This window comes from Lycorma delicatula, chromosome 1, assembly GCF_047948215.1.
Source record: "Lycorma delicatula isolate Av1 chromosome 1, ASM4794821v1, whole genome shotgun sequence".
Lineage (NCBI taxonomy): Eukaryota > Metazoa > Arthropoda > Insecta > Hemiptera > Fulgoridae > Lycorma > Lycorma delicatula.
In genome coordinates this window covers 109,111,648-109,123,997 of record NC_134455.1, presented here as the reverse complement: position 1 = coordinate 109,123,997, position 12,350 = coordinate 109,111,648, and the positions used below count along the sequence as shown (strand labels likewise).

The 12,350-nt window shown below is 26.7% G+C and overlaps 1 protein-coding gene across 2 annotated transcripts in view; it reads left to right on the top strand.

Annotated features, from left to right (window-relative positions):
* The window catches only part of Drgx (Dorsal root ganglia homeobox), a 309,721-nt gene that overhangs the window by 115,205 nt on the left and 182,166 nt on the right, over positions 1 to 12,350 (top strand). The gene's annotated exons all lie outside the window — the stretch shown is intronic.

Genomic DNA, 12,350 nt, shown 5'->3' with positions numbered 1-12,350 from the left:
TGTTATTCGCAAAATTTTCTATATCTTCAACTCTTTAGTGACATTATTAGTTAATATATATGTATTTCTAGATAATATAAATTTTTAATATGTTTAATTACATTCATTAACTTATATTTTCAAGTAATATATAATGTTTATATATTAATTTTATTAATCATGGCCCGTTGGTATTGAGATATCATTTATTTATATAATAGTTTCCACTTACCAACAAATCTTTAATAGTATGTTTGAGCGCTTTCGGATCAGTAATCCATCCTCAGGAACATGATGTGTTAATTATTTACTTCACTTATTATTAATATACTAACGTGAATTTTAAAAACAAAAATTATAAATATAACAATTGATCGTCAAAAGGTAAAATAATGTAAACGTTATTCGTCATCTCAGTAAGAAGGTTAAGTTATGAACAGTTTTGTTCATTAGTATGAACCAGTATTACTAACCTAAGAATCAAAATTATTGTTTAATATTTGTTTGAATAATAAATCATTTTCAAGTTTCGTTTGCTCATTTATCAGATTTTTATTATTTAAATAAATATAATATTTGCTTTATGAAAGTTATTGGAATATTCAATAATATTAATAAAATTATCTGGGTTGTAATTATGATTATTATAAATACTTATTGAATTTTTTGTAATTTATATTGTATTCAGTTTTAGCATATTTGTATCCGTTATTATTATTTGTTAGTTTTATATTAAAATTCAAGTTAGTATATCAATGATATATGAAGTAAATAATTATAATTATACAAATTATGTTCCTGAGGATGGATTACTAATCCGAAAGCGCTCGAACATACTGTTAAAGATTGTTGGTAAGTGGAAATTATTATATAAATAAATAATGTATTTGTTTGAATAAAATTTCATAGGTTTATAGTGTTTTTTTATCTTCATTTATCCTTTAGAAACGTTTTCATAAAGTAAAATTTAAAAAAATAAACAATAAGGTACAAATTATGGACGTTATCAAAGGTAACGTTAAACTAGGTATGACTGTATTTGTATTCAATACATTTATAAAAATTGTATAACAAATTTAAAAAAAATTGAACCGACTTATTTAAATAAATTTATTATTATTATGTAGACCACTTTGATGGAAGGGTAGCATCTCTGAGTCTTACCCAATAAATCTTGAGTTCGAATCCAGTCTTGCTTTGGCATTTTTCATCCGTTATAAAAATTCATTTCTCATCAGCTACTGGATTGGGTTATTAGCCTTAAAGGAAAATTTAATCATTACTATTATTTATAAATTTTATTGTATTAATTTAAAGAATAATTTATTTTTATTCAAACATAGATAAATCTTAATTTTTCCTGACTACACCAAAAGGTCTGATGTATTTGGATAATAATTTTATAACTGAATTTGTTAATTTCATTATAAATTCAGAATAGTGTTTTAACCATAATAAAGAAATATCAGAAATTCTATCCTGTCAAAAGTCGTTAGAGTTTAATTTTTTAAAAGTGAAAAACCAAATATGTTTGATAGTTATTGAGTAGTGAGTGATACATCCTGAAAACAGGATTTCTGTTAAATTTTATAATGCCTACTTAATTTAAATTGTTACTAGTGCTAATAAAAACACCCGTTAAAAAGTAAAAATTTTTAATTTTTTAAAATTTTCTTTATTTATTTAGACTTTTGAAGTTACCGTTGAATTATAAACTGAGAAATACTAATAACCTATTACTTGAAAAATTATTATTTTTAATTTTTTTAGGTTTATTGAAGTGTGTATAATGTTTAATTTTATTATTTTTTAAGTTAAATATCTTTTTAAAGCAAGGATAGTTATACAAAAGGATGAGCTATTTATTCAGATACAAATAGCCATTTTCATGAAATATCATGTTGATAAAAATAAAATAAGCTAAAACCAAAGTCGTAATACTTTCCTGTCACTGGTTATTTATTTTTATGTAGCAGAAAAGTAGATATACAAGAAAAAAGTTCCAATATTTATTTTTTGTGGTGGAAGGAAATTTAGATGAAGCTGTATTGTAAAATTATCATTCTTTAAGTAAACCAAAAAAGTTTTAAAAATTCAAAAAACCGGAATTTTTTTATTTTTCTGCTACCCACCTCCAAAATCACCTTCCAAGAAATTGTTTGATTTTTCTATATTTACCATGTTGAATGAAAGAAACTAAAAAAATTCCACCGAAAACTTTTACAACAATAAAAAGTTATCTAAAATTTATTTTTTCGGGGGTGGGAGGTGGATTATGGTGAAACTTTACTGTAATATTATTACTAAAATTTATTATTTAAACATTTAATAATATTACAATTTTAAATAAATCAAAAAGCTTTTTTAAATTTAAAAAATTGAAATGTTTAAACTTTGATCTGCTTCCCACCCTCAATATTACTTGCAAATTGTTTTATATTTTTTAGGTCATTTGACTACTACCATGTCTAGGAAGACATTTAAAAATATTTGGTTAAAAAACATGTATTAAATATTTCAATTTTTGGAAAAGTGAGAAATTTTGGGGCAATTTTTTTTAAAAAGGTAAGATAAGCACGTACGCATGTACTGAGCTTAGTACAAAGTGGGATTATGCTTTTAAAATTTTGAGAAAATTGACTTCAATCCCCACCCCACTCCATAGAGATATAGATTCCAAAATTTTAACAACAAGTTGTTCCGTATGCACGAGTTTTTGAACAAAATATCATCAAAATCGGTTTATCCAGTCAAAGACTGTTAAGTTTCAAACACGCCAACATACGTACACACATACATACACTTTTTTGTACATATATAAAAACGAAATTAGGGAATATATCATTACATAATAACAATAAAATAGAAACGATTTAAAAAAAGTTATATCTTCAATTACCTACTTATATCATATACCTAGTGTGCTATTTAAAAACTCTTCTATTTTAATTTTATTGAAAATACTTACAACGGGGAAACCATGCAAATTTCCTTAAGCAAAATAAAATAGAGAATCATTGAAACTGGCTCATATAATGTAGATTAAACATCTTAAACATAAATTTAAAAAAAAATATGCCATGTTTAAATTATAATTTACTTTTTTCCTAGTAAATCAATTAAAATAGAAAATCAAAACAGCTAGTCTAACTAGAATACAAAGCTTTCTACGATGTAGGATTGATAGGGAGCGTTGCTTGTCGATTTTTTCCTTTTGCTGGAATAATGCAGAGACATATTGTGAAACTTGGACTAACCATGTCGCGCAATCCAAAATAAAAAGCATGGAATGCTCAATATGGGAATCGTGTAGCTTAACGACACATTGTTCGCGGCTCATCGCGCATCCTAACCTGGCATTCAGTGACTGTCACTTGTTCCTGCATTTAAAGCAGCACTTTGGCGCTAAGCGCCACGATGACGATAGCGATGTCAAAACAGCCGTTCAATAATGGTAATCTTCTCAGACGATAGATTTCTATGAAGATGGAATGCAGAAGCTGATACACGATACAATTGGTTTAATGTAGGCGGAAATTATGTAGAATTGTAGAGTAAGATCCAGGCTTTCAGGTGAATATATTTTTTTTTTTAAATTGCTTTTTTTTGTCAAAAAATTGCATGTTATATTTTTATGTACTTACTTAGAAAATCTGATGTGGACACTACATGACTTCCTTGTACGCCTATTAAATTACATATTCATATTTTTAAAATACATAAAATTTTATTTTACTAATAAATACTGATTATATATAGATATTTTATTGTTAGTATTGAATTATTATTTACTGTAAAACGTTTTTTACAATCACAGGTTCATTTGAACAAGTTAATATTAACAGCTTAGTATTAATAAATCTACATATTTAAACTAAAAAAAAAAAATTAAAAAAAAGGAAATGATTTCGAATTCGAAGTTATATGCTTTCCCTTTGTAAGATCCAAATATTTCATTAATTAAAATTTTATATGCCTATAACTCTGGAACCAATGAAAACAAGTTGAAAGCTCTCAATAAGGGCTTATTACTGCAGTTCAAAAAAGCCCAAAATCCAACAAAATTGTATTTTGGGCTTTTTTGGACACTTTTGGTCCAGTTGATTTGCAATCAAAAGAAGAGGTGCACAACTAGATGTTACAACAGTCCTAAATCCAAAATTTCAACATTCTACAGCTAATCGTTTTTGAGTTATGCGAGATACATACGTACGTATGTACATACATACATCTCTATATACAAAACTATCAAAATGGATATTTCCGTTGAAATCTGAAATTTTTCGCAATCACAATACTTCCTTTACTTTGTACGAGGAAGTAAAAACATGCCTCACTTTTTTATAATACTAGCGGCCATCATTCTGTTAAATTTTGTAGATGAATTTTTTTAAAATAATCCGTATTTTTTTGAAAACAAAACTTAAATTGAAATTAAGTAAATTTTCATAGAATTATGCAAAAAAAAGCCTTAATCGATCAGTTTTATAAAAATTGGTCCTAAGAGCCGAGATTGCTGTGTACAATAATAATAATAATAATTACAATAAAAATAATAATTTCCTATGGTGATAACACCTTTCGGTATCATTTTATTTTAGCAAATTTTTGATAAAAAGTTTTTTTTCATCATACTTTATATATCTTAATGAGTGAAATTTTTGAATATATAAATAAGAAAGAAGCATTTATAATTGTTAAAATTAGATAGTAATAAATTTATTTCAAAAATTTACCCTTCTCGATATTTAGTTTATTATTATTGCTTCATTTTAAACATTTATCAATTTAACCTGTATTTTTTATTTGAACTTACAATATTACTGAGCTGGTCGATAAAACTGCTACTTTGAGATGGTTCTAGGTTTAATAAAATACTTTAACTATATTTAACCGACTTCAAAAACGGAGGTAGTATTCGAACCATTTATTTTTTTTATGTTTGTTCGCGGATAAATTTTTTCCTATTAATCCGATTGAAATAAATCTTGTTGAAATCGACCCAGCTGCTTTTTTCGGTGGTATGAAGTTTACAACATTTTTTCGACACAAAAAGTCGGTCTGAAAATTGAAAAAAAAAATTTTTTCGCGTCCGGCGGGCAGGTAGGCACAGTTATATACATAAATAAATATATATATATATATATATATATATATATATATATATATATATATATTATTACGACGTGTTTAGCTATGTAGGTTATTATTGTATATTTGACAATATACAATATGGGCATCAGTCATAAGCCCATTTTACAGGTTTTATAAATTTTAACGTAGTTAAATATATCTCATATCTAAGGAAACCTAAAATTATAAAAAAAACTTAAATAACGATGTATTTTTTATTGTATATTTTACACAAATTAAATGAAGACAAATGTACAAAAGCTGACCTCCGTAGCTGAGTAGATAGCGTCTCGGCATTCAGCGTGGAGGTCCAGGTTTCGAATCCCGCTCAGGCAATCCACTCTTTGCCAAATCAGCAAATTTCAATATTTCTTTTATTATTTTGTAAAGGAAGATTTTTTTTATTCTTACTGTAATTTCTTTTCAAATAATTCAAATAGAAGATTTCTTTTTAGAAAAATTGCTTGATCCTGTATATGATTTTATAATAATTTTTGTTAACATTAGAATTTTATACCGTAGTGATTTGTAATCTGAAATCTTATATGTAAAGCATTTTTATGCAAGACGTTATTAAAAATTATTAGGAAAATATGAGATAAAAATTAATACATATTCCCACATAAAAGATCAACCATATTTCTGTGCATTTCTTACCTAAAGAAAAACGGAAGATTTTCGAAGTTTATTAAAAACAAAAGGAATCAAAATATGGCACATTTTTACTAGGTATTAAACGAAATAAATTTTTCAATACTACAAAACAAAAGAATTAAATGTTTTAGAAAAATAACAACCTCAGACCATTAAATAAACTGCTGAAAATGTCCTCTCCCGCAATTTATACAGCATTCTGCCCGACGAACAGTATTTGTTATTCTTTATGAATATATATTTACATACATTTCAATAAAAAAAACAACTTCTTACGTGCGTACATAACTACATACGAGCATCTTTTTTTTAACAAAAAAGAAACTCTACAATGAAATTTTTTAATTTATCTTTAATCAGTTTAAACATTATCGTCAGTACTTGATTATTAAAGCTATTGATGCTTAGTGGAAAAAATTCAAGAAAATGATTTGTAGAAAATTAAGATTAAAAATTAATATTTATACATCCACATTTCAGAGAGCCTTTACTCATGCTATAAAGCAGTTTACATCATTTCTCTCCACTAATTTTATTATTTTTATTAAAATATAACCTTTTTTGTATCTTATGATACAGGCAGCTTCTTTTTTGTAGTCTACGAAAATCTAAAATAAGTAGAACTAAGAAAACTTTAAATAATATAAACTTTTAAAAAGTTGAATTGACTTAAAATATTACTTTTTACTCTTTTTTTTTAAATTTCGACATTTTAAAATGAAAATCAAAGTAGTTAAGGATTTGAATGTTTTAGTAACTTTTCTTTTTAATTTGACGCCAAATTATAAAATTAAATATTTTAAGCAGAGTTGAAAAGTAATTATTTTTCACTTTTACTGTGCTTTTAATTTAAAAGTGATCGGTTTTATTTATTTAATAATAAATTTAAAATTATATTTACAATCTATTTTATAAATAAAAAAATACAATAATTAATAATAAAAAAAAAAAAACAATAACGATTAGATTATCCTATTCGTACATAAGTCATGACTTTTTACGGTGTCTGGAATTAACAAACGTTCAAAATTATTACATATTCTTCTTTGTATACATGTGAACTTAATATAAAAAATAATAATAAAAATTAAAAAGTGAATAAAAACAGAAGAAAATTAGTAATTATACTTTTAAGTTCAAAATATAAACAGAAAATAAGCGTTTAATTAATTAGTTAATTTTTTAAGTTAATTTTATTATTGCATGTCGTATAAAAATAAAATAGTGTGGTCCTTTGCCGCGTTATTATTACAAAGTAATGTTATACATTTTAAAAATTGGCTAAAAACCTTAGTAGACCGTGCTCCTTCACATCTTTATTATTACAAAGTAATGTTCCATATTTTAAAAAATCGGCTAAAACCTATTCCATTTACAACTGTCACCCCAAACCCTTGTTTTTCTCTTTCCTTTCATATCTCAGGTAAAATGCGATCTTAAAACCTATTTCTAGTGCATCCAGACGTTCTACTGGACGGATCGGATTGTTTTTTTTTTGTTCCGAATGGCCCGCTGATGTCATCAAGCATTGACAAACTTTCAAAGTGATTTCCTTGTGAGTAATAACCTTGGAAAATTCCTCAATTAATTACCCTAATAAATGAGGATATTTTTGAGGAATTCTCAGTAAAGACTCAAGTTTGGGGTCCGATGATGATTGAAGACATATCTATCGTTCATTTCGAGCAGAAACAAAAAAAACCTCAGCTCAATCCGTCCATTATAACGATCACATGGACTAGAAGTAGATTTTCTGCCCAATTTTTAGTTCTTTATACGACGTAAAGGATTGTGATCGCAAAAAATTTCGGTTTTCAAATTTCAAGGAAAATACCCATTTTGACTAGTTTCGGCGTCACTGCACGTACGTATGTATCTCGCATAACTCAAAAACGATTAGCCGTAGGATGTTGAAATTTTAAATTTTGGACTGTTGAAATATTTAGTTGTGCACCTCCCCTTATGATTGCAATAGACTAGCGTAAAAGTGACCAAAAAAGCACAATATTCAAAAGATTTGGATTTTTCTTAACCGCAGAAATAAGCTCTTATTGAGAGCTTTTCAACGATGTATATAAGTGGTACTTATTTTAATTGGTTTCAGAGTTATAGCTAAATAAAATTTTAATTAATTAAATATTTGGATCTTACAGGGAGAAGGCACATCGGTTCTAATCCAACTTCATCTCCTTTTTTTTAAACTTTTTTTTAATTTAAATATATTGATTTATTAATAATTATTAACCTCTGGTTCTAAAAACGTTTTACAATAAATACGTAATAACAATAAAAAAATATGAAAAAATATCATAAGTTACTAATGATAAAAATTTTATGAACTTTTCATGTAATAAAAATATGTATATGTAATTTAATAGGCGTAAAGGAAGTCATGTTGTCAATCGATATCCACATCAATTTTTTTTTAATATGTAGTGTAGACATTTTAAATAAAATATAAAATAACCAAGATATAATCAAAGATTAAAAAAACGAACTTATAATATAAATGGAAAATATGTTAAGTTCTACATAAATACTGAAGAAGTTCTGCATCATATTTTATTACATTTTTAGATTAAGAGTTTCAATTTATTCTGCTCTTTAAAAAAAGAATATGCAACCATATGAAATTTATAGGTTGGTGTATTAGAAAAAAATTATTAAATGTGTTTATAAAAACTGTATGTTAAAAATTCTGAAAATTTTTTTATTAGTACTGGGTGGAAAGAGGGTAGCTTTAATTTCAGCAAACGGAAATAAAATAAGATTTGTTGTTCATCGTATAAAATGAAGTAAGTAATGCAAATTAATTACCGTATACTCTTTTCCACTTATATATATATATATATATATATATACATATATATGGGTTGTTTTGTTTAATAACGTTTATTCACCCTTCCAATATGTGGGGCAGCTTGTACAGCGATTTCTGGAATGGAAAATTTTCTATCTCACTTTTTCTCCTCTACTTACCCATTCTTTCTCTCTTTTTCTATCTACCCTCAGTCTACCCCTCTACAATTCGGTCCCGCAAAAATAAAACTTCACCAGCGCTCCACCCTTCTACTTTAACGTACCCAACCAACGTTAACCCCCCTCTCCTTTTGCTATACATAGATAATAACGGCAGATTATATAATTATTTTTTAAAAGCTTAAACATTGAATTTTTATGACGGAGGAAATTAAATTCTGTGCCCTCTTCACAATGTACATCAGCTTAAATAAAGCACAGGCTTTCGGAAATTGAAGCCTTAATTTTTAAATTGAATATGTTATTAAGGTTAAAAATAATCTTTATTCATTATATGTATTTTATGTCATTTTTTTTTTTTTTTTTATATAAATATAGATTTATATTTGTAAACGAGTAATTTTTTTTTAAAAATAAGTTGCAACAAAGATTTTAATAAAAAATAAATAGCTAAATCATAAATATAAAAGGGATGAATGAAACATTAATAATATTAAATTTATCCTTTAAAAAGAGCTTCAATTTAGTTTATTACATTGTTTATTCAACAAATACATTAATGTTTTAAGTCCGTTCATATATTATTCATATCGATTGTATGTTGTGTATGGACGTGAGCGTGATTTAGGGGCTGTGTTTCTATGCATTAGTGAGCAGATACGCATCAACAACACTCGCACACACATATTATAGAATATATAGATAATTATTCTATATTTTTTACTCATTAATTCATATTATAATAACTCATTTAACGACAAAATATCATATTTAAAAATTTATTGACATACAACAGACCGTATTATTTTTATAATGCAAACATATTGAGTTTTATTTTAATTCATAATAATTAACATTCATAATTAAAAAAAGAAACTAATTAATTTTGCCTGATAATAGTAATATTAATAATATAAAATAAAAATATCTAATTATTCATGAAAACAAAAATTAATTATTATTTAATTTTGATAAATTAAACGTTATTTATTAGACCTGAAATATTAATTCTATGAAACAAATCTAAAATATGTTATTATAATTATTCTTGTTAATAAATTTTTGTTTTTTTTTTAATAATTTTTAGACGTTTTACTTATTTATTTAAATATTATACCGTAGATATCTCTATATATGAACGCAACAATTTATTTACGTTACTTTAACTAACCGTATTCACAATAGATAATAAATCTAAATATTTACACGTGCAAATAAAATATTATACATAGAAAACCCAATACAAGTGACACATAATCTACAACATATTATCTGTCATTAAAGAAAAATCACATCCTATAGTCGTCCAGAAAGTAAGAATCATTGCGCATCGCATTCGCTCAGCTTCACTCACAACAATGGATCAAGTCAAACTGGTCTCGGTTGTTTTTCTGGTAGCGCTGTACGAAATTTTGTAGCTGTACTGTGATTGTATGTATATTTATATTGCTTGTGTTTATAATGAATAAAAAAACTGAAAATCCCGCTGACTGTGAGGTACAGACATACTTTTTGAATGCGCAAGGTATTCGTCCTGTGGAAATTCATCGTATACGCTGACACTGAGATAACTGAAAAAAATGTAAGGAAATGGTGTCATTTATTTACGTCAGGAAGAACATCTGTTCATGATGAACAACGCTCAGGACTCTCATTATTAAACAGCTGAAAGAGCAGATCAACATACATGTTAAAGATAACTGGCGTTTCACGTTAGATGAACTTAGTGATAAATTTCGTGTATATTCACGGTCTCTATTGCGTGAAATTGTGACTGTATACCCAAATTACCGTAAAATTTATACCCGATAAGTCTCAAGACAATCACAAAAAACCGCTTGTCTGCTATTCTGTCATTCCTGGAGCGGTTCCATAGAGATGGCGATGAAATGCTGAGTCACACAGTAAGTGGTAATGAAACGTGGGTTTCGCACTATACATCACAGAGTAGAGATCGATCATTTCAATGACATCATTCTCAATCTTCTAAAAAATCGCAATATATCTATAAATCTACAATCTAGATCTTGCTCAAAGTAATTTCCACCTATTTATAAAATTGAACGAGTTTCTTGAAGGGAACTGCTATAAAAATGACGATGACTTCGACAGCTGATTGTGAGTGACGTAATGAACTGGCGGCAGATTTCTTTGACGACGGCATACAAAAACTAGTGCCGCGATTTGACAAATGCTTGGACTTAGGAGGTGATTATGTGGAAAGGTAATTAAACAAATTTAGATTATGATGCATGCTTTAAAGTTAAAAGAAATATAATAAAGTTTTTTATACAACAAAAACCGTTTTTACTATCTGGACGAACCTCGTATTTGCAAAGTTCTGTCTTGAGTAGGGCTTGATAAAAAATCTTGTTTTGCACTATAAAAATATAGTTCATGAATTTTTACACGTTTCAGTTCATTTGAAGAAAGTCTGTACAAAATGTAAAGAATTATGCAATTTCCCCTTTTAATCGCTTTCTCATCATTTTTTTTAAATTAAAGGTATTAAGAAATATAAACATATTGTAACAGCAAAGTTAAAATAAGTGGGTCAGAGAAAAAAAGAATCTGTCATCACTTAGACTGAAGTAGCTTTTTAAAAATGGCCGCCGTATTGATTTAAAAAGTTGGAACAGGTTTTTTTTTAAATTTAAATAACTTTAAATGTAAATATTTTTTAAATAGTTAATTATTTAATTTCATATAGTGTATCAAATTAGAAGAAGTGATGTGCTTATAATAAAATAATATTTCAGTTTGTGCATGGACCTATAAATATGATTGTAGTGTAAGAAGTTTTGTACAACTGAAAGGAGTGTAAATAGACTTGAAAGAGCTTTGTTGTTAGTAATCGATTCAACTGCCTGTTTAGAATTTTATTTTGGTGAGTTTGTACACTTTGAGCTGCTCAAATTTTGTCTAATGGCCCAGAAGATTGAAAAAATTTAATATCGGACAGAAATAAATTTTTTTCAATACTGTTCAACTTTTATATCTAATTTTAATATGTTTCTTCGAACGTATTGTCGCGTGTCCGGGGCTCGATCAGGATATTGAGAGAATAACGATTTAAAATGTTTATACAATTACAATAGCAAACAATAATAATAATAAACGACAATAAAAACAAATAATAATAATAATAATAATAATAATAAACAGTGATTACATACAAAACAGAATTTAAAGTAATCTTCAGGATTTATTTACAGGTAGTTAAATATTGAAAACCAGAACTCAGTCCCATTGACAAAAGACATTAGCATGACCGCTAATCTTAACTCTTTTAACCACTAGTTTTGTATAAACAACAATAGTACAATATATAAGACAAGTACAGTAAATTATTTCACTGCAAATACCTTTGCTGTTCACAATAAAACTACCTTAACAATTTATGAATAAAATTTGGTAAGTTATCTCTTTCATCTATAGTCTAAGAGTAACTCACTGAAACATTTCTTGTTTTTATGTACTGTTCATACCGGAATTATGCGTCGAAAGTGTACGCAATAGAAGGTCGTTCCTTCACTGACCTCCTTGCAGAATACTCTCACTTCAAGTTCGCATAACTTCTCGCTTAGAACTCTCTTGCAGAACTC